Source organism: Triticum urartu, chromosome 5A (genome assembly GCF_056163025.1).
Source record: "Triticum urartu cultivar PI428250 chromosome 5A, HENAU_Tu73, whole genome shotgun sequence".
In the NCBI taxonomy this organism is placed as follows: Eukaryota; Viridiplantae; Streptophyta; class Magnoliopsida; order Poales; family Poaceae; genus Triticum; species Triticum urartu.
Window position 1 is genome coordinate 566,456,268 of NC_141877.1, and position 24,003 is coordinate 566,480,270.

Here is a 24,003-nt window from a genome sequence, read left to right on the forward strand (position 1 = left end):
GAGTTCCAGAAGTATACGTTTGATCCAGATTACTACAGACTGTTCTGTTTTTGACAGATTCTGTTTTTCATGTGTTGTTTACTTATTTTGATGAATCTATGGCTAGTAAAAGAGTTTATAAACCATAGAGAAGTTGGAATACAGTAGGTTTAACACCAATATAAATAAATAATGAGTTCATTACAGTAACTTGAAGTGGTGATTTATTTTCTTATACTAACGGAGCTTACGAGTTTTCTGTTAAGTTTTGTGTTGTGAAGTTTTCAAGTTTTGGGTAAGGATTCGATGGACTATGGAATAAGGAGTGGCAAGAGCCTAAGCTTGGGGATGCCCAAGGCACCCCAAGGTAATATTCAAGGATATCCAAGAGCCTAAGCTTGGGGATGCCCCGGAAGGCATCCCCTCTTTCGTCTTCGTTCATCGGTAACTTTACTTGGAGCTATATTTTTATTCACCACATGATATGTATTTTGCTTGGAGCGTCAATTTATTAATATTTTCTTGCTGTTATTTAGAACAATGTTTTGCATCTTTTATTTCAATAAAAGTGGCATTGACAGCCTTTACTACGCCTATTTTAGAGGTCCACATGTTGCTGTTTGAAAACAGAAAGTTTACCGCTGTTGCAATAATTCCCTAGAAAAGTCAGAATGTGATAAAATGTTGAAACCTTTTGCATATTAAGCTATGATAAATTTACTACAGTGGGAATTTTCTTTCATAATTTTTTGAGCTAGGGAAGTATGGATGTTGCTGCATTCTTTACGGACTATCCTGTTTAGGCAGATTGCTGTTATGTTTGCATATGTTTGCTTCTTTAATGATACTATTTGAGGATAGGACTATTAAATATGCAGAGGCATTTAGTATGAAATTTTGAATAATAATTTTAGTGATTTGCTACAGTAGAGTATGATAAGGTTTTGCCAATGGTTTATACTAACTTATCTCACGAGTCCTTGTTGAGTTTTGTGTGGATGAAGCTTTTGAGATTTAGGGAGACCGTGATATGAGAGGAATTAAGGAGACACAAAAGCTCAAGCTTGGGGATGCCCAAGGCACCCCAAGATAATATTTCAAGAAGTCAAGCATCTAAGCTTGGGGATGCCCCAGTTGGCATCCCACCTTTCTTCTTCAACAATTATCGGTTAGTATCGGTTGATCCTAAGTTTTTGCTTCTTCACATGATGTTTGCTATTCTTAGATGTCATTTTATTTTTTTTTGCTTGCTGTTTGAATAAAAAACTAAGATCTGAAATTATTAAATGTTAGAGTCTTCACATAGTTGCATAATTATTCAACTACTCATTGATCTTCACTTATATCTTTCGGAGTAGTTTGTTGTTTGCTCTAGTACTTCACTTATATCTTTTAGAGCATGGTGGTAGTTTTATTTTGAAGAAATAGATGAACTCTAATGCTTCACTTAGATTATTTTGAGAGTCTTAATAGCATGGTAATTTGCTTAAAATCCTAATATGCTAGGTATTCAAGAATAATAAAACTTTCTTATGAGTGTTTTGAATACTAAGAGAAGTTTGATGCTTGATGGTTGTTTTGAGATATGTAGGTAATAATATCAAAGTTGTGCTAGTTGAGTAGTTGTGAAATTGAGAAATGCTTGTGTTGAAGTTTGCAAGTCTCGTAGCATGCACGTATGGTAAATGTTATGTAACAAATTTGAAACATGAGGTGTTATTTCATTGTCCTCCTTATGAGTGGCGGTCGGGGACGAGCGATGGTCTTTTCCTACCAATCTATCCCCCTAGGAGCATGCGCATAGTGCCGAGGTTTTTGATGACTTGTAGATTTTTTCAATAAGTATGTGAGTTCTTTACGACTAATGTTGAGTCCATGGATTATGCGCACTCTCACCCTTCCATCCTGAAGGAAATATGCCCTAGAGGCAATAATAAAGTTATTATTTATTTCCTTATTTCATGATAAATGTTTATTATTCATGCTAGAATTGTATTAACCGGAAACATAATACATGTGTGAATACATAGACAAACAGAGTGTCACTGGTATGTCTCTACTTGACTAGCTCGTTGATCAAAGATGGTTAAGTTTCGTAACCATAGACATGAGTTGTCATTTGATTAACGGGATCACATCATTAGGAGAATGATGTGATTGACTTGACCCATTCTGTTAGCTTAGCACTTGATCGTTTAGTTTTTTGCTATTGCTTTCTTCATGACTTATACATGTTCCTATGACTATGAGATTATGCAACTCCCGTTTACCGGAGGAACACTTTGTGTGCCACCAAACATCACAACGTAACTGGGTGATTATAAAGGTGCTCTACAGGTGTCTCCAAAGGTACTTCTTGGGTTGGCGTATTTCGAGATTAGGATTTGTCACTCCGATTGTCGGAGACGTATCTCTGGGCCCACTCGGTAATGCACATCACTATAAGCCTTGCAAGCATTGCAACTAATGAGTTAGTTGCGGGATGATGTATTACGGAACGAGTAAAGAGACTTGTCGGTAACGAGATTGAACTAGGTATTGAGATACCGACGATCGAATCTCGGGCAAGTAACATACCGATGACAAAGGGAACAACGTACGTTGTTATGCGGTCTGACCGATAAAGATCTTCGTAGAATATGTAGGAGCCAATATGGGCATCCAGGTCCCGCTATTGGTTATTTACCAGAGAGGTGTCTCGGTCATGTCTACATAGTTCTCGAACCCGTAGGGTCCGCACGCTTAACATTCGTTGACGATATAGTACTATGTGAGTTATGTATGTTGATGACCGAATGTTGTTCAGAGTCCGGGATGAGATCACGGACATGACGAGGAACTCCGGAATGGTCCGGAGATAAAGTTTGATATATGGGATAGTAGTGTTTGATCTCCGGAAGGGTTCCGGAATTCACCGGAAGGGGTTCCGGATGTTTCCCGAAATGTTTGGGCACGAGAACACTTTATCTGGGCCAAAGGGGAAAGCCCACGAGGCTTTTGGAAAGTGCAAAAGGAAGTTTTGCGGAGACCAGAGGCTAGACGCCAGGAACCCTAGCGTCTAGGGGGTAGACGTCGGGAACCCTGGCATCTAGCCCTGGAGTCCGAGAAGGACTCTTGCCTTTCGGGTGAAACCGACTTTGAGGAGGCTTTTACTCCAAGTTTCGACCCCAGGGCTCAACATATAAATAGAGGGGTAGGGCTAGCACCAAAGATACATCAAGAAACACCAAGCCGTGTGCCAGCAACCCCGTCCCCTCTAGTTTATCCTCCTTCATAGTTTTCGTAGTGCTTAGGCGAAGCCCTGCGGAGATTGTTCTTCACCAACACCGTCACCACGCCGTCGTGCTGCCGGAACTCATCTACTACTTCGCCTCTCTTCCTGGATCGAGAACGCGAGGACGTCACCGAGCCGAACGTGTGCAGAACTCGGAGGTGTCGTGCTTTTGGTACTTGGATCGGTCGGACGTGAAGACGTACGACTACATCAACCGCGTTGATATAACGCTTCCGCGAATGGTCTACGAGGGTACGTAGACAACACTCTCCCCTCTCGTTGCTATGCATCACCATGATCTTGCGTGTGTGTAGGAATTTTTTTGAAATTACTACGTTCCCCAATAGTAGTATCAGAGCCAGGTTTTTATGCGTTGATGTTGTGCACGAGTAGAACACAAGTGAGTTGTGGGCGATATAAGTCATACTGCTTACCAGCATGTCATATTTTGGTTCGGCGGTATTGTTGGATGAAGCGGCCCGGACCGACATTACGTGTACGCTTACGCGAGACTGGTTCTACCGACGTGCTTTGCACACAGGTGGCTGGCGGGTGTCAGTTTCTCCAACTTTAGTTGAACCAAGTGTGGCTACGCCCGGTCCTTGCGAAGGTTAAAACAACACCAACTTGAAAAACTATCGTTGTGGTTTTGATGCGTACGTAAGAACGGTTCTTGCTAAGCCCGTAGCAGCCACGTAAAACTTGCAACAACAAAGTAGAGGACGTCTAACTTGTTTTTGCAGGGCATGTTGTGATGTGATATGGTCAAGACATGATGCTAAATTTTATTGTATGAGATGATCATGTTTTGTAACCAAGTTATCGGCAACTGGCAGGAGCCATATGGTTGTCGCTTTATTGTATGCAATGCAATTGCGCTGTAATGCTTTACTTTATCACTAAGCGGTAGCGATAGTCGTGGAAGCATAAGATTGGCGAGATGACAACGATGCTACGATAGTGATCAAGGTGTCGCGCCGGTGACGATGGTGATCATGACGGTGCTTCGGAGATGGAGATCCCAAGAACAAGATGATGATGGCCATATCATATCACTTATATTGATTGCATGTGATGTTTATCTTTTATGCATCTTATCTTGGTTTGATTGACGGTAGCATTATAAGATGATCTATCACTAAATTTCAAGATAAAAGTGTTCTCCCTGAGTATGCACCGTTGCCAAAGTTCGTCGTGCCCAGACACCATGTGATTATCGGGTGTGATAATCTCTACGTCCATCTACAACGGGTGCAAGCCAGTTTTGCACACGTAGAATACTCAGGTTAAACATGACGAGCCTAGCATATGCAGATATGGCCTCGGAACACTGGAGACCGAAAGGTCGAACGTGAATCATATAGTATATATGATCAACATAATGATGTTCACCATTGAAAACTACTCCATTTCATGTGATGATCGGTTATGGTTTAGTTGATATGGATCACGTGATCACTTAGATGATTAGAGGGATGTCTATCTAAGTGGGAGTTCTTAAGTAATATGATTAATTGAACTTTAATTTATCATGAACTTAGTCCTGGTAGTATTAGCATATCTATGTTGTAGATCAATAGCTCGCGTTGTTGCTTCCCTATGTTTTATATATGTTCCTAGAGAAAACTAAGTTGAAAGATGATAGTAGCAATGATGCAGACTGGGTCCGTGATCTGAGGTTTATCCTCATTGCTGCATAGAAGAATTATGTCCTTGATGCACCGCTAGGTGACAGACCTATTGCAGGAGCAAATGCAGAAGTTATGAACGTTTGGCTAGCTCAATATGATGGCTACTTGATAGTTTAGTGCACCATGCTTAACGGCTTAGAATCGGGACTTCAAAGATGTTTTAAACGTCATGGACCATATGAGATGTTCCAGGAGTTGAAGTTAATATTTCAAGCAAATACCCGAGTTGAGAGATATGAAGTCTCTAACAATTTCTATAGCTAAAAGATGGAGGAGAATAGATCAAGCAGTGAGCATGTGCTCAGATTGTCTGGGTACTACAATCGCTTGAATCAAGTGGGAGTTAATCTTCCAAGATAAAATAGTCATTGACAGAATTCTCTAGTCACCATCACCAAGTTAGTAGAACTTCGTGATGAACTATAGTATGCAAGGGATGACGAAAGTAATTCCCAAGCTCTTCGTGATGCTGAAATCGACGAAGGTAGAAATCAAGAAAAGCATCAAATGTTGATGGTTGACAAAGACCACTAGATTCAAGAAAAGGGCAAAGGGAAAGAAAGGGAACTTCAAGAAGAACGGCAAGCAAGTTGCTGCTCAAGTGAAGAAGCCCAAAGTCTGGTCCTAAGCCTGAGACTAAGTGCTTCTACTGCAAAGGGACTGGTCACTGGAAGCGGAACTGCCCCAAGTATTTGGTGGATAAGAAGGATGGCAAAGTGAACAAAGGTATATTTGATATACAGATTATTGATGTGTATTTTACTAGTGTTCGTAGCAACCCCTCGGTATTTGATACTAGTTCAGTTGCTAAGAGTAGTAACTCGAAACGGGAGTTGCAGAATGAACAGAGACTAGTTAAGGGTGAAGTGACGATGTGTGTTGGAAGTGGTTCCAAGATTGATATGATCATCATCGCACACTCCCTATACTTTCGGGATTTGTGTTGAACCTAAATAAGTGTTATTTGGTGTTTGCGTTGAGCATGAATATGATTTGATCATGTTTATTGCAATACGGTTATTCATTTAAGTAAGAGAATAAATTGTTGTTCTGTTTACATGAATAAAACCTTCTATGGTCATACACCCAATGAAAATGGTTTGTTGGATCTCGATTGTGGTGATACATATTCTCATAATATTGAAGCCAAAAGATGCAAAGTTAATAATGATAGTGCAACTTATTTGTGGCACTGCCGTTTAGGTCATATTGGTGTAAAGCGCATGAAGAAAATCCATGCTAATGGGTTTTTGGAATCACTTGATTATGAATCAGTTGATGCTTGCGAACCGTGCCTCATGGGCAAGATGACTAAGACTCCGTTCTCCGGAACAATGGAGCAAGCAACTAACTTATTGGAAATAATACATACTGATGTATGCAGTCCGATGAATATTGAAGCTCGTGGCAGGTACCATTATTTTCTGATATTCACAGATGATTTGAGCAGATATGAGTATATCTACTTGATGAAACACAAGTCTGAAACATTTGAAAAGTTCAAAGAATTTCAGAGTGAAGTGGAGAATCATCGTAACAAAATAAAAGTTTCTACGATATGATCGCAGAAGTAAAATATTTGAGTTACGAGTTTGGCCTTCAGTTAAAACAAATGTGAAATAGTTTCACTACTCACGCCACCTGGAACACCACAGTGTAATGGTGTGTCCGAACGTCGTAACCATGCTTTATTAGATATTGTGCGATCTATGACGTCTCTTACTGATTTACCGCTATCGTTTTGGGGTTATGCATTAGAGACAACTACATTCACGTTAAATAGGGCACCATCTAAATCCGATGAGACGACACCGTATGAACTATGGTTTGGCAAGAAACCTAAGCTGTCGTTTCTTAAAGTTTGAGGTTGCAATGCTTATGTGAAAAAGTTTCAACCTGATAAGCTCAAACCCAAATCGGAGAAGTGCGTCTTCATAGGATACCCAAAAGAAAATGTTGGGTACACCTTCTATCACAGATCCGAAGACAAGATATTCGTTGCTGAGAATGGATCCTTTCTAGAGAAGGAGTTTCTCTCGAAAGAAGTGAGTTGGAGGAAAGTAGAACTTGATGAGGTAACTATACCTGCTCCCTTATTGGAAAGTAGTTCATCACAGAAATCTGTTCCTGTGACTACTACACCAATTAGTGAGGAAGCTAATGATGATGATCATGTAACTTCAGATCAAGTTACTACCGAACCTCGTAGGTAAACCAGAGTGATATCCGCACCAGAGTGGTACGGTAATCCTGTTCTGGAAGTCATGTTACTTGACCATGACGAGCCTATGAACTATGAGGAAGCGATGATGAGCCCGGATTCCGCGAAATGGCTTGAGGCCATGAAATCTGAGATGAGATCCATGTATGAGAACAAAGTATGGACTTAGATTGACTTGCCCATTGATCGGTGAGCCATTGAGATTAAATGGATCTTCAAGAGGAAGACGGACGCTGATAGTAGTGTTACTATCTACAAAGCTAGAATTGTCGCAAAAAAGGGTTTTCGACAAGTTCAAGGTGTTGACTACGATGAGAGTTTCTCACTCGTATCTATGCTTAAGTCTGTCCGAATCATGTTAGCAATTGCCGCATTTTATGAAATCTGGCAAATGGATAAACAAAACTGCATTCCTTAATGGATTTATTAAAGAAGAGTTGTATATGATGCAACCAGAAGGTTTTGTCAATCCTAAAGGTACTAACAAAATATGCAAGCTCCAACGATCCATCTATGGACTGGTGCAAGCATCTCGGAGTTGGAATATACGCTTTGATAAGTTGATCAAAGCATATAGTTTTATACAGACTTGCGGTGAAGCCTGTATTTACAAGAAAGTGAGTGGGAGCACTACAACATTTCTGATAAATATATGTGTATGACATATTGTTGATCGGAGATAATGTAGATTTATTCTGCAAAGCATAAAGGAATGTTTGAAAGGAGTTTTTCAAAGAAAGACCTCGGTGAAGCTGCTTACATATTGAGCATCAAGATCTATAGAGATAGATCAAGACGCTTGATAAGTTTTTCAATGAGTACATACCTTGACAAGATTTTGAAGTAGTTCAAAATGGAACAGTCAAAGAAGGAGTTATTGCCTGTGTTACAAAGGTGTGAAGTTGAGTAAGACTCAAAACCCGACCACGGCAGAAGATAGAGAGAGAATGAATGTCATTCCCTATGCCTCAGCCATAGGTTCTATAAAGTATGCCATGTTGTGTACCAGACCTATTGTATACCCTGCCCCGAGTTTGGCAAGGGAGTACAATAGTGATCTAGGAGTAGATCACTGGACATTGGTCAAAATTACCCTTAGTGGAATAAGGATATGTTTCTCGATTATGGAGGTGACAGAAAGTTCGTCGTAAAAGGTTACGTCGATGCAAGTTTTGACACTGATCCAGATGACTCAAAGTCTCAATCTGGATACATATTGAAAGTGGGAGCAATTAGCTAGAGTAGCTTAGTGAAGAGCATTGTTGACATAGAAATTTGCAAAATACATAACGGATCTGAATGTGAAAGACTTGTTGACTAAGATTCGCTCACAAGCGAGACATGATCACACCTTAGTACTCTTTGGGTGTTAATCACATAGAGATGTGAACTAGATTACTGAATCTAGTAAACCCTTTGGGTGTTGGTCACATGGCGATGTGAACTATAGGTGTTAATCACATGATGATGTGAACTATTGATGTTAATCACATGGTGATGTGATCTAGATTATTGACTCTAGTGCAAGTGGGAGACTGAAGGAAATATGCCCTAGAGGCAATAATAAAGTTATTATTTATTTCCTTATTTCATGATAAATGTTTATTATTCATGCTAGAATTGTATTAACAGGAAACATAATACATGTGTGAATACATAGACAAACAGAGTGTCACTAGTATGCCTCTACTTGACTAGCTCGTTGATCAAAGATGGTTAAGTTTCCTAACCATAGAGATGAGTTGTCATTTGATTAACGGGATCACATCATTAGGAGAATGATGTGATTGACTTGACCCATTCTGTTAGCTTAGCACTTGATCGTTTAGTTTGTTGCTATTGTTTTCTTCATGACTTATACATGTTCCTATGACGATGACATTATGCAACTCCCGTTTACCGGAGGAACACTTTGTGTGCCACCAAACGTCACAACGTAACTGGGTGATTATAAAGGTGCTCTACAGGTGTCTCCAAAGGTACTTGTTGGGTTGGCGTATTTCGAGATTAGGATTTGTCACTCCGATTGTCGGAGAGGTATCTCTGGGCCCACTCGGTAATGCACATCACTATAAGAATTGCAACTAATGAGTTAGTTGCGGGATGATGTATTACGGAACGAGTACAGAGACTTTCCGGTAACGAGATTGAACTAGGTATTGAGATACCGACGATCGAATCTCGGGCAAGTAACATACCGATGACAAAGGGAACAACGTATGTTGTTATGCGGTCTGACCGATAAAGATCTTCGTAGAATATGTAGGAGCCAATATGGGCATCCAGGTCCTGCTATTGGTTATTGACCAGAGAGGTGTCTCGGCCATGTCTACATAGTTCTCGAACCCGTAGGGTCCGCACGCTTAACGTTCGTTGACGATATAGTACTATGTGAGTTATGTATGTTGATGACCGAATGTTGTTCGGGGTCCGGGATGAGATCACGGACATGACGAGGAACTCCGGAATGGTCTGGAGATAAAGTTTGATATATGGGATAGTAGTGTTTGATCTCTGGAAGGGTTCCGGAATTCACCGGAAGGGGTTCCGGATGTTTCCCGAAATGTTTGGGCACGAGAACACTTTATCTGGGCCAAAGGGGAAAGCCCACGAGGCTTTTGGAATGTGCAAAAGGAAGTTTTGCGGAGACCAGAGGCTAGACGCCAGGAACCCTAGCGTCTAGGGGGTAGACGCCGGGAACCCTGGCGTCTAGCCCTGGAGTCCGAGAAGGACTCTTGCCTTTCGGGTGAAACCGACTTTGAGGAGGCTTTTACTCCAAGTTTCGACCCCAGGGCTCAACATATAAATAGAGGGGTAGGGCTAGCACCAAAGATACATCAAGAAACACCAAGCCGTGTGCCGGCAACCCCATCCCCTCTAGTTTATCCTTCGTCATAGTTTTCGTAGTGCTTAGGCGAAGCCCTGCGGAGATTGTTCTTCACCAACACCGTCACCACGTCGTCGTGCTGCCGGAACTCATCTACTACTTCGCCCCTCTTGCTAGATTGAGAAGGCAAGGACATCACCGAGCCGAACGTGTGCAGAACTCGGAGGTGCCGTGCTTTCGGTACTTGGATCGGTCGGACGTGAAGACATACGACTACATCAACCGCGTTGATATAACGCTTGCGCGAACGGTCTACGAGGGTACGTAGACAACACTCTCCCCTCTCGTTGCTATGCATCACCATGATCTTGCGTGTGCTTAGGAATTTTTTTGAGATTACTACGTTCCGCAACACATCCTTGCTAGCCTCTTCGGTACCGTGCATTGCCCTTTCTCACATTGAGAGTTGGTGTAAACTTCGCCGGTGCATCCAAACCCCGTGATATGATACGCTCTGTGACACATAAACCTCCTTATATCTTCCTCAAAACAGCCACCATACCTACCTATTATGGCATTTCCATAGCCATTCCAAGATATATTGACATGCAACTTTCCACCATTCCGTTTATTATGACACGCATTCATCATTGTCATATTACTTAGCATGATCATGTAGTTGACATAGTATTTGTGGCAAAACCATCTCTCATAATTCTTTCATACATGTCACTCTTGGTTCATTGCATATCCGGTACACCGCCGGAGGCATTCATATAGAGTCATCTTTGTTCTAGTATCGAGTTGTAATCATTCAGTTGTAAATAAATAGAAGTGTGATTATCATCATTATTAGAGCATTGTCCCAAGTGAGGAATAAAAGAAGAGAAAGGCCATAAAAAAGAGAAGGCCCAAAAAAAGAGAAAGGCCATAAAAAAATAGAAGGCCCAAAAAAAATGAAAATGAGAGAAAAAGAGAGAAGGGACAATGCTACTATCCTTTTACCACACTTGTGCTTCAAAGTAGCACCATGATCTTCATAGTAGAGAGTCTCTTGTTTTGTGATACGTCTCCAACGTATCTATAATTTTTGATTGCTCCATGCTATATTATCTACTGTTTTGGACATTATTGGGCTTTATTATCCACTTCTATATTATTTTTGGAACTAACCTATTAACCGGAGGCCCAACCCAGAATTGCTGTTTTTTGCCTGTTTTAGTGTTTCAAAGAAAAGGAATATCAAACAGAGTCCAAATGGAATGAAACCTTTGGAAACGTGATTTTCTCATCAGATAAGACCCAGGAGACTTGGACCCTCCGTCAAGAAAGCCATGAGGCGGTCACGAGGGTCGAGGGTGCCCCCCTAGGGCGCGCCCCCTGCCTCGTGGGCCCCTCGAAGCTCCACCGACATACTTGTTCCTCCTATATATCCACGTACCCCCAAACGATCAGATACGGAGCCAAAAACCTAATTCCACCGCCGCAACTTTCTGTATCCACGAGATCCCATCTTGGGTCCTGTTCCGGAGCTCCGCCGGAGGGGGCATCGATCACAGAGGGCTTCTACATCATCATCCAAGCCCTTCCGATGAAGTGTGAGTAGTTTACTTCAGACCTACGGGTCCATAGATAGTAGCTAGATGGCTTCTTCTCTCTTTTTGGATCTCAATACAATGTTCTCCCCCTCTCTCGTGGAGATCTATTCGATGTAATCTTCTTTTTGCGGTGTGTTTGTTGAGACCGATGAATTGTGGGTTTATGATCAAGTCTATCTATGAATAATAGTTGAATCTTCTCTGAATTCTTTTATGTATGCTTGGTTATCTTTGCAAGTCCCTTTGAATTATCAGTTTGGTTTGGCCTACTAGATTGGTTGTTCTTGCCATGGGAGAAGTGCTTAGCTTTGGGTTCGATCTTGCGGTGTCCTTTCCCAGTGACAGAAGGGGCAGCAAGGCACGTATTGTATCGTTACCATCGAGGATAACAAGATGGTTTTTTTATCATATTGCATGAAACTATCCCTCTACATCATGTCATCTTGCTTAAGGCGTTACTTTGTTTTTAACTTAATACTCTAGATGCATGCTGGATAGCGGTCGATGAGTGGAGTAATAGTAGTAGATGCAGGCAGGAGTCGATCTACTTGTCTCGGACGTGATGCCTATATACATGATCATACCTAGATATTCTCATAACTATGCTCAATTCTGTCAATTTCTCAACAGTAATTTGTTCACCCACCATAGAATACTTATGCTCTTGAGAGAATCCACTAGTGAAACCTATGGCCCCGGGTCTCTTTCTCATCATATTAATCTCCATCACTTTATTATTGTTATGCTTTTACTATGCTTTTACTTTTCACTTTGCATCTCTATACCAAAAATACCAAAAATATTATTTATCATCTCTATTAGATCTCACTTTCGTAAGTGACCGTGAAGGGATTGACAACCCCTAAGCGCGTTGGTTGCGTTGAGCTAATGTTTTGTGTAGGTACGAGGGACTCGTGCGTAGCCTCGTACTGGATTGATACCTTGGTTCTCAAAAACTGAGGGAAATACTTATGCTACTTTGCTGCATCATCCTCTCCTCTTCGGGGAAATCCAACGCGGTGCTCAAGAGGTAGCAAGAAGAATTTCTGGCGCCGTTGCCGGGGAGTCTGCGCAAAAGTCAACATACCAAGTTCCCATCACAATCCCTATCTCCCGCATTACATTATTTGCCATTTGCCTCTCGTTTTCCTCTCCCCCCCCCACTCCACCCTTGCCATTTTATTCGCCCTCTCTCTATCCTCCCTCTCTTTCCTCTATGTCTTAATCAAAAAGGGTCGGGGGTTCTCTCCAGAGTTTTAGTACTTTGGACAACCCCTCTATCCTCGCTAAACTTATAAATAAGGATACTATGGAAAAACCTACCGGAGTTATCAATGAGAGTCTTAATAATTTTGATGAAGATGATTCTGGAATTTTTCGTTATTTACTTGATGAATCTTTGAAAGATGCTTGGTATAGACTATTAAGGATCAGGGCTAGCTATGTTCCTCAATATCAAATTGAAGTTTACCTAAAAAGCTTTTATATTGTCCTTCCTTCTTCTTTTAAGCATGTCTTAGATTCTATATTTGAAGAAGGTTTCCTTGAAGGGGATGTCGTAGACACTTATGAAAAAATGAAAACTATATTTGGGCACCCCATGAATGAGAAAGTTGAATCTACATCTCTTTTGCTCTCTTACCAAAATGAATCTATTAAAGAGATAAAGGCTAGCCTAGATACAAACTTCCGTAACATACTTAATCTTTCTTCTACCATTAATAGCCATGTGCTTTATCAAAATAGAAGGATTAATTCTATAGATAGCAAGTTTTATCTTTCCTTTCCTAATACCAAAGATGGCAATACCTAGATCTATTCTTGCTTGTTATGCCTAGCTAGGGGCGTTAAACAATAGCGCTTGTTGGGAGGCAACCCAATTTTATTTTTATTCCTTGCTTTTTGCTCCTGTTTAGTAATAAATAAATTATTTAGCCTCTGTTTTGGTTGTGTTTTTTGTGTTTAATTAGTGTTTGTGCCAAGTAGAACCGTTGGGAAGACTTGGGGAAAGTCTTGTTGAACTTGCTGTAAAAAACAGAAACTTTAGCGCTCACGAGAACTGATGTAATTTTTATTTGGAGAGTGATATTTAGTTAATTATTTTTGAAGATGATTAATAGATAAATTACTCACGTCCAGAAATTTATTTTAGAATTTTTGGGCTTCCAGATCTTGCGCTAGCTACAGATTACTACAGACTGTTCTGTTTTTGACAGATTCTGTTTTTCGTGTGTTGTTTGCTTATTTTGATGAATCTATGGCTAGTAAAATAGTTTATAATCCATAGAGAAGTTGTAATACAGTAGGTTTAACACCAATATAAATAAAGAATGAGTTCATTACAGTACCTTGAAGTGGTCTTCTGTTTTCTTTCACTAACGGAGCTCACGAGATTTTCTACTTTATGTTTTGTGTTGTGAAGTTTTCAAGTTTTGGGTAAAGATTTGATGGATTATGGAACAAGGAGTGGCAAGAGCCTAAGCTTGGGGATGCCCACGGCACCCCCAAGATAATACAAGGATACCTAAAATCCAAAGCTTGGGGATGCCCCGGAAGGCATCCCCTCTTTCGTCTACTTCTATCGGTAACTTTACTTGGAGCTATATTTTTATTCACCACATGATATGTGTTTTGCTTGTAGTGTCTTTTATGATTTGAGTCTTTGCTTATTAGTTTACCACAATCATCCTTTCTGTACACACCTTTTGAGAGAGCCATACATACTTTGGAATTTGATAGAATACTCTATGTGCTTCACTTATATCTTTTGAGTTATATAATTTTGCTCTAGTGCTTCACTTATATCTTTTAGAGCACGGTGGTGGATTTTTTTTATAGAAACTATTGATCTCTCATGCTTCACTTAGATTATTTTGAGAGTCTTAATAGCATGGTAATTTGCTTAATAATACTATGCTTGGTATTCAAGATTTGTAAAAGTTTCTTTTGAGTGCGGTGAATACTAAGAAAAAATTGATGCTTGATAATTGTTTTGATATATGAGGATGGTGATATTAGAGTCATGCTAGTTGAGTAGTTGTGAATTCGAGAAATGCTTGTGTTAAAGTTTGTGATTCACGTAGCATGCACGTATGCTGAACCGTTATGTGATGAAGTCGGAGCATGATTTATTTATTGATTGTCTTCCTTATGAGTGGCGGTCGGGGACGAGCGATGGTCTTTTCCTACCAATCTATCCCCCTAGGAGCATGCGCGTAATACTTTGCTTTGATAACTTCTAGATGTTTGCAGTAAGTATATGAGTTCTTTATGACTAATGTTGAGTCCATGGATTATACGCACTTTCCTTCCTTCCACCATTGCTAGCCTCTCTAATACCGTGCACCTTTCGTCGGTATCATACACCCACCAAATACCTTCCTCAAAACAGCCACCATACCTACCTATCATGGCATTTCCATAGCCATTCCGAGATATATTGCCATGCAACTTTCCACCGTTCCGTTCATTATGACATGCTCCATCATTGTCATATTTCTAGCATGATCATGTAGTTGACATCGTATTTGTGGCAAAGCCACCGTTCATAAATCTTTCATACATGTCACTCTTGATTCATTGCATATCCCGGTACACCACCGGAGGCATTCATATAGAGTCATATTTTGTTCTAAGTATTGAGTTGTAATTGTTGAGTTGTAAGAAAAATAAAAAGTGTGATGATCATCATTTTTAGAGCATTGTCCCAAGTGAGGAAAGGATGATGGAGACTATGATTCCCCCACAAGTCGGGATGAGACTCCGGACAAAAAAAGAGGCCATAAAAAAAGAGAAGGTCCAAAAAAATGATGAGAGAAAAAAGAGAGAAGGGACAATGTTACTATCCTTTTACCACACTAGTGCTTCAAAGTAGCACCATGATCTTCATGATAGAGAGTCTCTCATTCTGTCACTTTCATATACTAGTGGGAATTTTTCATTATAGAACTTGGCTTGTATATTCCAATGATGGGCTTCCTCAAAATGCCCTAGGTCTTCGTGAGGAAGCGAGTTGGATGCACACCCATTTAGTTTCTTTTGTTGAGATTTCATATACTTATAGCTCTAGTGCATCCGTTGCATGGCAATCCCTACTCACTCACATTCATATCTATTGATGGGAATCTCCATAGCCCGTTGATACACCTAGTTGATGTGAGATTATCTTCTCCCTTTTTGTCTTCTCCACAACCACCATTCTATTCCACCTATAGTGATATATCCATGGCTCACGCTCATGTATTGCGTGAAGATCGAAAAAGTTTTGAAAATGTCAAAAGTATGAAACAATTGCTTGGCTTGTCATCGGGGTTGTGCATGATTTAAATACTTTGTGTGGTGAAGATAGAGCATAGCCAGACTATATGATTTTGTAGGGATAGCTTTCTTTGGCCATGTTATTTTGAGAAGACATACTTGCTTTGTTAGTATGCTTGAAGTATTATTATTTTTATGTCAACATGAACTTTTATCTTGAATCTTTTGAATCTGAATATTCATACCACAATTAATAAGATTTACATTGAAATTATGCCAAGTAGCACTCCGCATCAAAAATTCTGTTTTTATCATTTACCTACTCAAGGATGAGCAGGAATTAAGCTTGGGGATGCTTGATACGTCTCCAACGTATCTATAATTTTTGATTGCTCCATGCTATATTATCTACTGTTTTGGACATTATTGGGCTTTATTATCCACTTTTATATTATTTTTGGGACTAACCTATTAACCGGAGGCCCAGCCCAGAATTGTTGTTTTTTGCCTGTTTTAGGGTTTCGAACAAAAGGAATATCAAACGGAGTCCAAACGGAATGAAACCTTCGGAAACGTGATTTTCTCATCAGATAAGACCCTTGAGACTTGGACCCTCCATCAAGAAAGCCACGAGGCGGTCATGAGGGTGGAGGGCGCCCCCCCCTAGGGTGCGCCCCCCTGCCTCGTGGGCCCCTTGAAGCTCCACCGACATACTTCTTCCTCCTATATATATCCACGTACCCCCAAACGATCAGATATGGAGCCAAAAACCTAATTCCACCGCCGCAACTTTCTATATCCACGAGATCCCATCTTGGGGCCTCTCCGGAGCTCCGCCGGAGGGGTCATCGATCACGGAGGGCTTCTACATCATCATCCAAGCCCTTCCGATGAAGTGTGAGTAGTTTACTTCAGACCTACGGGTCCATAGGTAGTAGCTAGATGGCTTCTTCTCTCTTTTTGGATCTCAATACAATGTTCTCCCCCTCTCTCGTGGAGATCTCTTCGATGTAATCTTCTTGTTGCGGTGTGTTTGTTGAGAACGATGAATTGTGGGTTTATGATCAAGTCTATCTATGAATAATAGTTGAATCTTCTCTGAATTCTTTTATGTATGATTGGTTATCTTTGCAAGTCTCTTTGAATTATCAGTTTGGTTTGGCCTACTAGATTGGTTGTTCTTGCCATGGGAGAAGTGCTTAGCTTTGGGTTCGATCTTGCGGTGTCCTTTCCCAGTGACAGAAGGGGTAGCAAGGCACGTATTGTATCGTTACCATCAAGGATAACAAGATGGGGTTTTTATCATATTGCATGAAACTATCCCTCTACATCATGTCATCTTGCTTAAGGCGTTACTCTGTTTTTAACTTAATACTCTAGATGCATGCTGGATAGCGGTCGATGAGTGGAGTAATAGTAGTAGATGCAGGCAGGAGTCGGTCTACTTGTCTCGGACGTGATGCCTATATACATGATCATACCTAGATATTCTCATAACTATGCTCAATTCTGTCAATTGCTCTACAGTAATTTGTTCACCCACCGTAGAATACTTATGCTCTTGAGAGAAGCCACTAGTGAAACCTATGGCCCTCGGGTCTCTTTCTCATCATATTAATCTCCATCACTTTATTATTGCTTTGCTTTTACTTTGCTTTTACTTTTCACTTTGCATCTCTATACCAAAAATACCAAAAATATTATTTATCATCTCTATCAAATCTCACTTTCGTAAGTGACCGCGAAGGGATTGACAACCCCTAAGCGCGTTGGTTGTGTTGAGCTATTGTTTTTGTGTAGGTACGAGGGACTCATGCGTAGCCTCCTACTGGATTGATACCTTGGTTCTCAAAAACTGAGGGAAATACTTACGCTACTTTGCTGCATCATCCTCTCCTCTTCGGGGAAATCCAACGCAGTGCTCAAGAGGTAGCATTTTGTCACTTTCATATACTAGTGGGGATTTTTCATTATAGAACTTGGCTTTTATATTCCAACAATGGGCCTCCTCAAGTGCCCTAGGTCTTCGTGAGCAAGCAAGTTGGAGGCACACCCACTAGTTTCTTTTGTTGAGCTTTCATACATTTATAGCTCTAGTGCATCTGTTGCATGGCAATCCCTACTCCTTGCATTAACATCAATCGGTGGGCATCTCCATAGCCCATTGATTAGCCTCGTTGATGTGAGACTTTCTCCTTTTTTGTTTTCTCCACATAACCCCCCTCATTATATTCTATTCCACCCATAGTGCTATATCCATGGCTCGCGCTCATGTATTGCGTGAAAGTTTATGAGTTTGAGATTACTAAAGTATGAAACAATTGCTTGGCTTGTCATCGGGGTTGTGCATGATGAGAGCATTCTTGTGTGACGAAAATGAAACATGACTAAACTATATGATTTTGTAGGGATGAACTTTCTTTGGCCATGTTATTTTGAGAAGACATAATTGCTTAGTTAGTATGCTTGAAGTATTATCATTTTTATGTCAATATGAACTTTTGTCTTGAATCTTTCGGATCTGAATATTCATACCACAATTAAGAAGAATTACATTGAAATTATTCCAAGTAGCACTCCGCATCAAAAATTCTGTTTTTATCATTTACCTACTCGAGGGCGAGAAGGAATTAAGCTTGGGGATGCTTGATACGTCTCCAACGTATCCATAATTTTTGATTGCTCCATGCTATGTTATCTACTGTTTTGGGCAATATTGGGATTTATTATCCGCTTTTATATTATTTTTGGGACTAACCTATTAACCGAAGGCCCAGCCCAAAATTGCTGTTTTTTTTGCCTATTTCAGTGTTTTGAAGAAAAGGAATATCAAACGGAGTCGAAACGGAACGAAATCAACTGGAGAAGTTATTTTTGGAAGGAAAGCTACCGGATGGACTTGGACCCCACGTCAGGAGTCAAGGGAGGTGCTCATGAGGGTGGGGGGCGCCCCCCCCTAGGGCGCGCCCCCTGCCTCATGGGGCCCCCGAAGCTCCATCGACGTACTTCCTGCACCCATATATACTCACGTACCCTAAAACTTCCAAAACAGACAATAGATCGGGAGTTCCGCCGCCAGAAGCCTCCGTAGCCATCGAAAGCCAATCTAGACCCATTCCGGCACCCTGCCGGAGGGGGAATCCCTCTCCGGTGGCCATCTTCATCATCCATGTGCTCTCCATGACGAGGAGGGAGTAGTTCTCCCTCGGGGCTGAGGGTATGTACCAGTAGCTATGTGTTTGATCTCTCTCTCTCTCTCTCTCTCGTGTTCTTGAGGTGATACGATCTTGATGTATCGTGAGCTTTGCTATTATATTTGGATCCTATGGTGTTTCTTCCCCCCTCTACTCTCCTGTAATGAATTGAGTTTCCCCTTTGAAGTAATCTTATCGGATTGAGTCTTTAAAGATTTGAGAACACTTGATGTATGTCTTGCCGTGCGTATCTGTGGTGACAATGGGATACCACGTGATTCACTTGATGTATGTTTTGGTGATCAACTTGCGGGTTCCGCCCATGAACCTATGCATAGGGGTTGGCACATGTTCTCGCCGTGATTCTCCGGTAGAAACTTTGGGGCACTCTTTGAGGCCCTATGTGTTGGTTGAATAGATGAATCTGAGATTGTGTGATGCATATCGTATATCATACCCACGGATACTTGGGGTGACATTGGAGTATCTAGGTGACATTAGGGTTTTGGTTGATTTGTGTCTTAAGGTGTTATTCTAGTATGAACTCTAGGGCTGTTTGTGACACTTATAGGAATAGCCCAACGGATTGATTGGAAAGAATAACTTTGAGGTGGTTTCGTACCCTACCATAATCTCTTCGTTCGTTCTCCGCTATTAGTGACTTTGGAGTGACTCTTTGTTGCATGTTGAGGGATAGTTATATGATCCAATTATGTTATTATTGTTGAGGGAACTTACACTAGCGAAAGTATGAGCCCTAGGCCTTGTTTCAACGCATTGCAATACCGTTTACGCTCACTTTTATCACTTGCTACCTTGCTGTTTTTATAATTTCAGATTACAAATACCTTTATCTACTATCCATATACCACTTGTTTCACCATCTCTTCGCCGAACTAGTGCACCTATACAATTTACCGTTGTATTGGGTGTGTTGGGGACACAAGAGACTCTTTGTTATTTGGTTGCAGGGTTGCTTGAGAGAGACCATCTTCATCCTACGCCTCCTACGGATTGATAAACCTTAGGTCATCCACTTGAGGGAAATTTGCTATTGTCCTACAAACCTCTGCACTTGGAGGCCCAACAACGTCTACAAGAAGAAGGTTGTGTAGTAGACATCAATGCTCTCAATGACAACTGTTAGTTTCTCGCGGAGCAGCCAACTAGCTAGTGGTTGTAGGCGGCGGCTACTTATAGCCTAGAGAGTAGCCCGACATGATAAGACATAAATGCACTTCAATGATATGACCGTTAGGTGGGTAGATATTTTGGGACAGCCGGCGCATAGCACAGCAACGGTTGGAAATTTGAGGTTCAAATTCCTCAGGGCTATCATGTTCCTCACTTGTAGGCAATCCGCACTGGCGAATTCCTAACTCTTCAGTCAGAACAAATTCCTCAGAGACCAGAAGATCTTCGTCTCTATCACTGAAGAAATTGACTAAACTGTATGAGATTTCCAATGGCTTCACTCGAAGGGATTGGTAGGTGTAGGATTTTGAGATGAGCATCACTTGAAAACTTTTCCTTAGTTTTACTTCGACCCCCTTTAACAGTACGGTGTTTCCTATGACTCAAGTAGGAGAAAATGAAACTACGAAAACAAAAGTCTTCACGGTTCATGTTCCTCGCATAAATACCAAGTCTTCAGGATCACACCAATTTCTTCACTTTCAAAGTCTTCAGAAAACCAAAGTCTTCAGTTGAAGACATTCATTTTTAGGGGTTGACTTTCTCTGTAAATATCAAACTCCTCATAGACTTATAGACTTGTGTACACTCACAAATACATTAGTCCCTTAACCTATAAGTCTTCAATACACCAAAATCACTAAGGGGCACTAGATGCACTTACATTAACCATAAGAGGTGGTGAGCCTACCAAATCTATCACAGCATTATAAGCATCCAAGGTGTCGCTCCCCAAGAAATTACCCCCCCCCCCCAGTAATGGTATCTAGAACATATCTATTCCAGGGAGTAAAACCCACATAAAAGTTACGAAGGAGAACGGTAGTAGATTGCTTACGGGTAGATCTATTTTAAGCATTGCAAATTCTATACCAAGCATCTTTTAAATTTTCCCCCTCCCTTTGCTTAAAATTAAGAACCTCACTCTCGGGAGTACTATCAATGGTAGAAGGGCTAGCCATGAAAGAAAATCAAGTGATCTAGCACACGAGCAAACGAAAAGCAAACGAAAAGACGAACGGAAGAAGGGCGAATAAAAAGGCAGATCTTTTTATATTTTTATGAAACGTTTTAGAAGTGGGGGAGAGGAAAACGATAGGCAAATGGCGAATAATATAATGCAAGAGATGAGAGTTTATGATGGGTACTTGGTAGGCTTGATGTAGATCTCCTCGTCAACGGCGCCAGAAATTCTTCCTGCTACTTCTTGAGCTTGCTTTGGTTTTTCCCTTGAAGGGGAAAGGGTGATGCAGCAAAGTAGAGATAAGTATTTCCCTCAGTTAAGAACCAAGGTATCAATCCAGTAAGAGATACAAGAAAGTCCCCAACCTATTCACCTGCACAAACAATCAAACACTTGCACCCAACACGATAAAGGGGTTGTCAATCCCTTCACGGTCACTTGCAAAGGTGAGATCTGATAGAGATAGATATAAAATATTACTAAAATGTAAAACAAAATAAAAGTAAATAAATTGCATCGAGATATTTTTGGGTTTTTTGGTTTACAGATCTGAAAATATATGATGGAAAATAGACCTAGGGGCCATAGGTTTCACTAGAGGCTTCTCTTTTGAAGGAAAATAATATGGTGGGTGAACAAATTACCGTCGATTAATTGATAGAAAAGCACAAAGTTATGACGATATCCAAGGCAATGATTATGCATATAGGCATCACGTCCGTGTCAAGTAGACCGACTCCTGCCTGCATCTACTACTATTACTCCACACATCGACCGCTATCCAGCATGCATCTAGGGTATTAAATTCATAAGAACGGAGTAATGCCTTAAGTAAGATGACATGATGTAGAGGGATAAACTCAAGCAATATGATGAAAACCCCATCTTTTTACCCTTGATGGCAACAATACAAATACGTGACTCCGTACCCCTACTTTGTCACTAGGTGAGGACACCGCAAGATTGAACCCAAAACTAAGCACCTCTCCCATTGCAAGAAAAACCAATATAGTTGGCCAAACCAAACCAATAATTCGAAGAGAAATACAAAGATATCAAATCATGCATATAAGAATTCAGAGAAGATTCAAATAATATTCATAGATAAACTGATCATAAATCCACAATTCATCGGATCTCGACAAACACACCACAAAAGAAGATTACATCAGATAGATCTCCAAGAACATCAAGGAGAACATGGTATTGAATATCAAAGAGAGAGAAGAAGCCATCTAGCTACTAGCTATGGACCCGTAGGTCTGTGGTAAACTACTCACGCGCTTCATCGGAAGGGCGGTAGAGTTGATGTCGAAGCCCTCCGTGATCGAATCCCCCTCTGGCAGGGTGCCGGAAAAGGTCCCTAGATGGGATCTCACGGGTACAGAAGGTTACAGTGGTGGAAAAGTATTTTGGTGGACGCTTCTAGTCGTTTAGGAATATTTGGGAATTTATAGGCCAAAGATTAGGGTTAGAGGAGTCCTGTGGGGCCCACAAGCCAGGGAGCGCTCCCCCTAGGGCGCGCCCTGAGGGCTTGTGGAGCCCTCGGGACTCTTCTACCTTCCTCTCCTAGTCCTACGTGTGTCTTCTGGTCCAAGAAAAATCATTGTAAAGTTTTATTCTCTTTGGACTCTGTTTGATATTCCTTTTTTGTAAAACTCAAAAATAAGGAAAAAACAGAAACTGGCACTGGGCTCTAGGTTAATAAGCTAGTCCCTAAAATAATACAAAATAGCAAATTAATGCATATAAATCATCCAAAATAGATAATATAATAGCATGGAACAATCAAAAATTATAGATACGTTGGAGAAGTATCAATACCGATGAAAATCTCTTAGCCGTGTGTGGCGCCCCCTCCATAGTTTCGCCCCTCGGTCATATTTTCGTAGTGCTTAGGCGAAGCCCAGCAGAGATAGCATCACCACCACCGTTATCACGCCGTCGTGTTGCCAGAACTCATCCACTACTTCGCCGTCTTGCTGGATCAAGAAGGCGAGGACATGACCGAGCTAAACGTTGTTGAACGCGGACGCGATGTACGTTCGGTACTTGATCGGTTGGATCGCGAAGAAGTTCGACTACATCAACAGCATTAACAAACGCTTCCACTTATGGTCTATGAGGGTACGTAGACACACTCTCCCCTCTCGTTGCTATGCATCTCCGTGGGTAGATCTTACGTGTGCGTAGAATTTTTTTGTTTTCCATGCAACGTTTCCCAACATACAATGCACCACTCCCTCTAAAGAAGTACCCATCAAACTTGGCCAAAGAAGATAGATAGACCAGAGAGCATACAAAGTTATTTCATTATATAGCAAAGAAACCTCAAAAGATTAAGTTGAATTCAATGAACAATTTGATCATAAAGTGACAATTCATCATATCCCAACAAACACACCACTCACCACATCGAATTGGTCATGATCATGTGAGGCAGCTCATAGGAACTTGGTATTGAAGATCGGAGAGAGAGAGAGAGAGAGAGAGAGAGAGAGAGATTGCTATGGACTATAAGGTCCTAAGGGAACTACTCACACATGGTCAGGGAGGCAACAAGGTTGATGAAGAAGCCTCCCGTGGTGGATTCCCTCTCTGGCAAAGTGCTGGAACAGGCCTCCAGATTGGATCTCCTCGGAACAGGAACTTGCGGCGACGAAAAATTTCAGAGAAAAATCTTGCGAAGGGTTTCGAAAAATATGGAATTTATAGGCGGAAGAATGAATGTAAGGCGGTGCTCGCAAGGCCCACGCGGCCTGGTGATGCGGCCTCGGCCCTGGCTAAGCCTCATGCCCATGTGG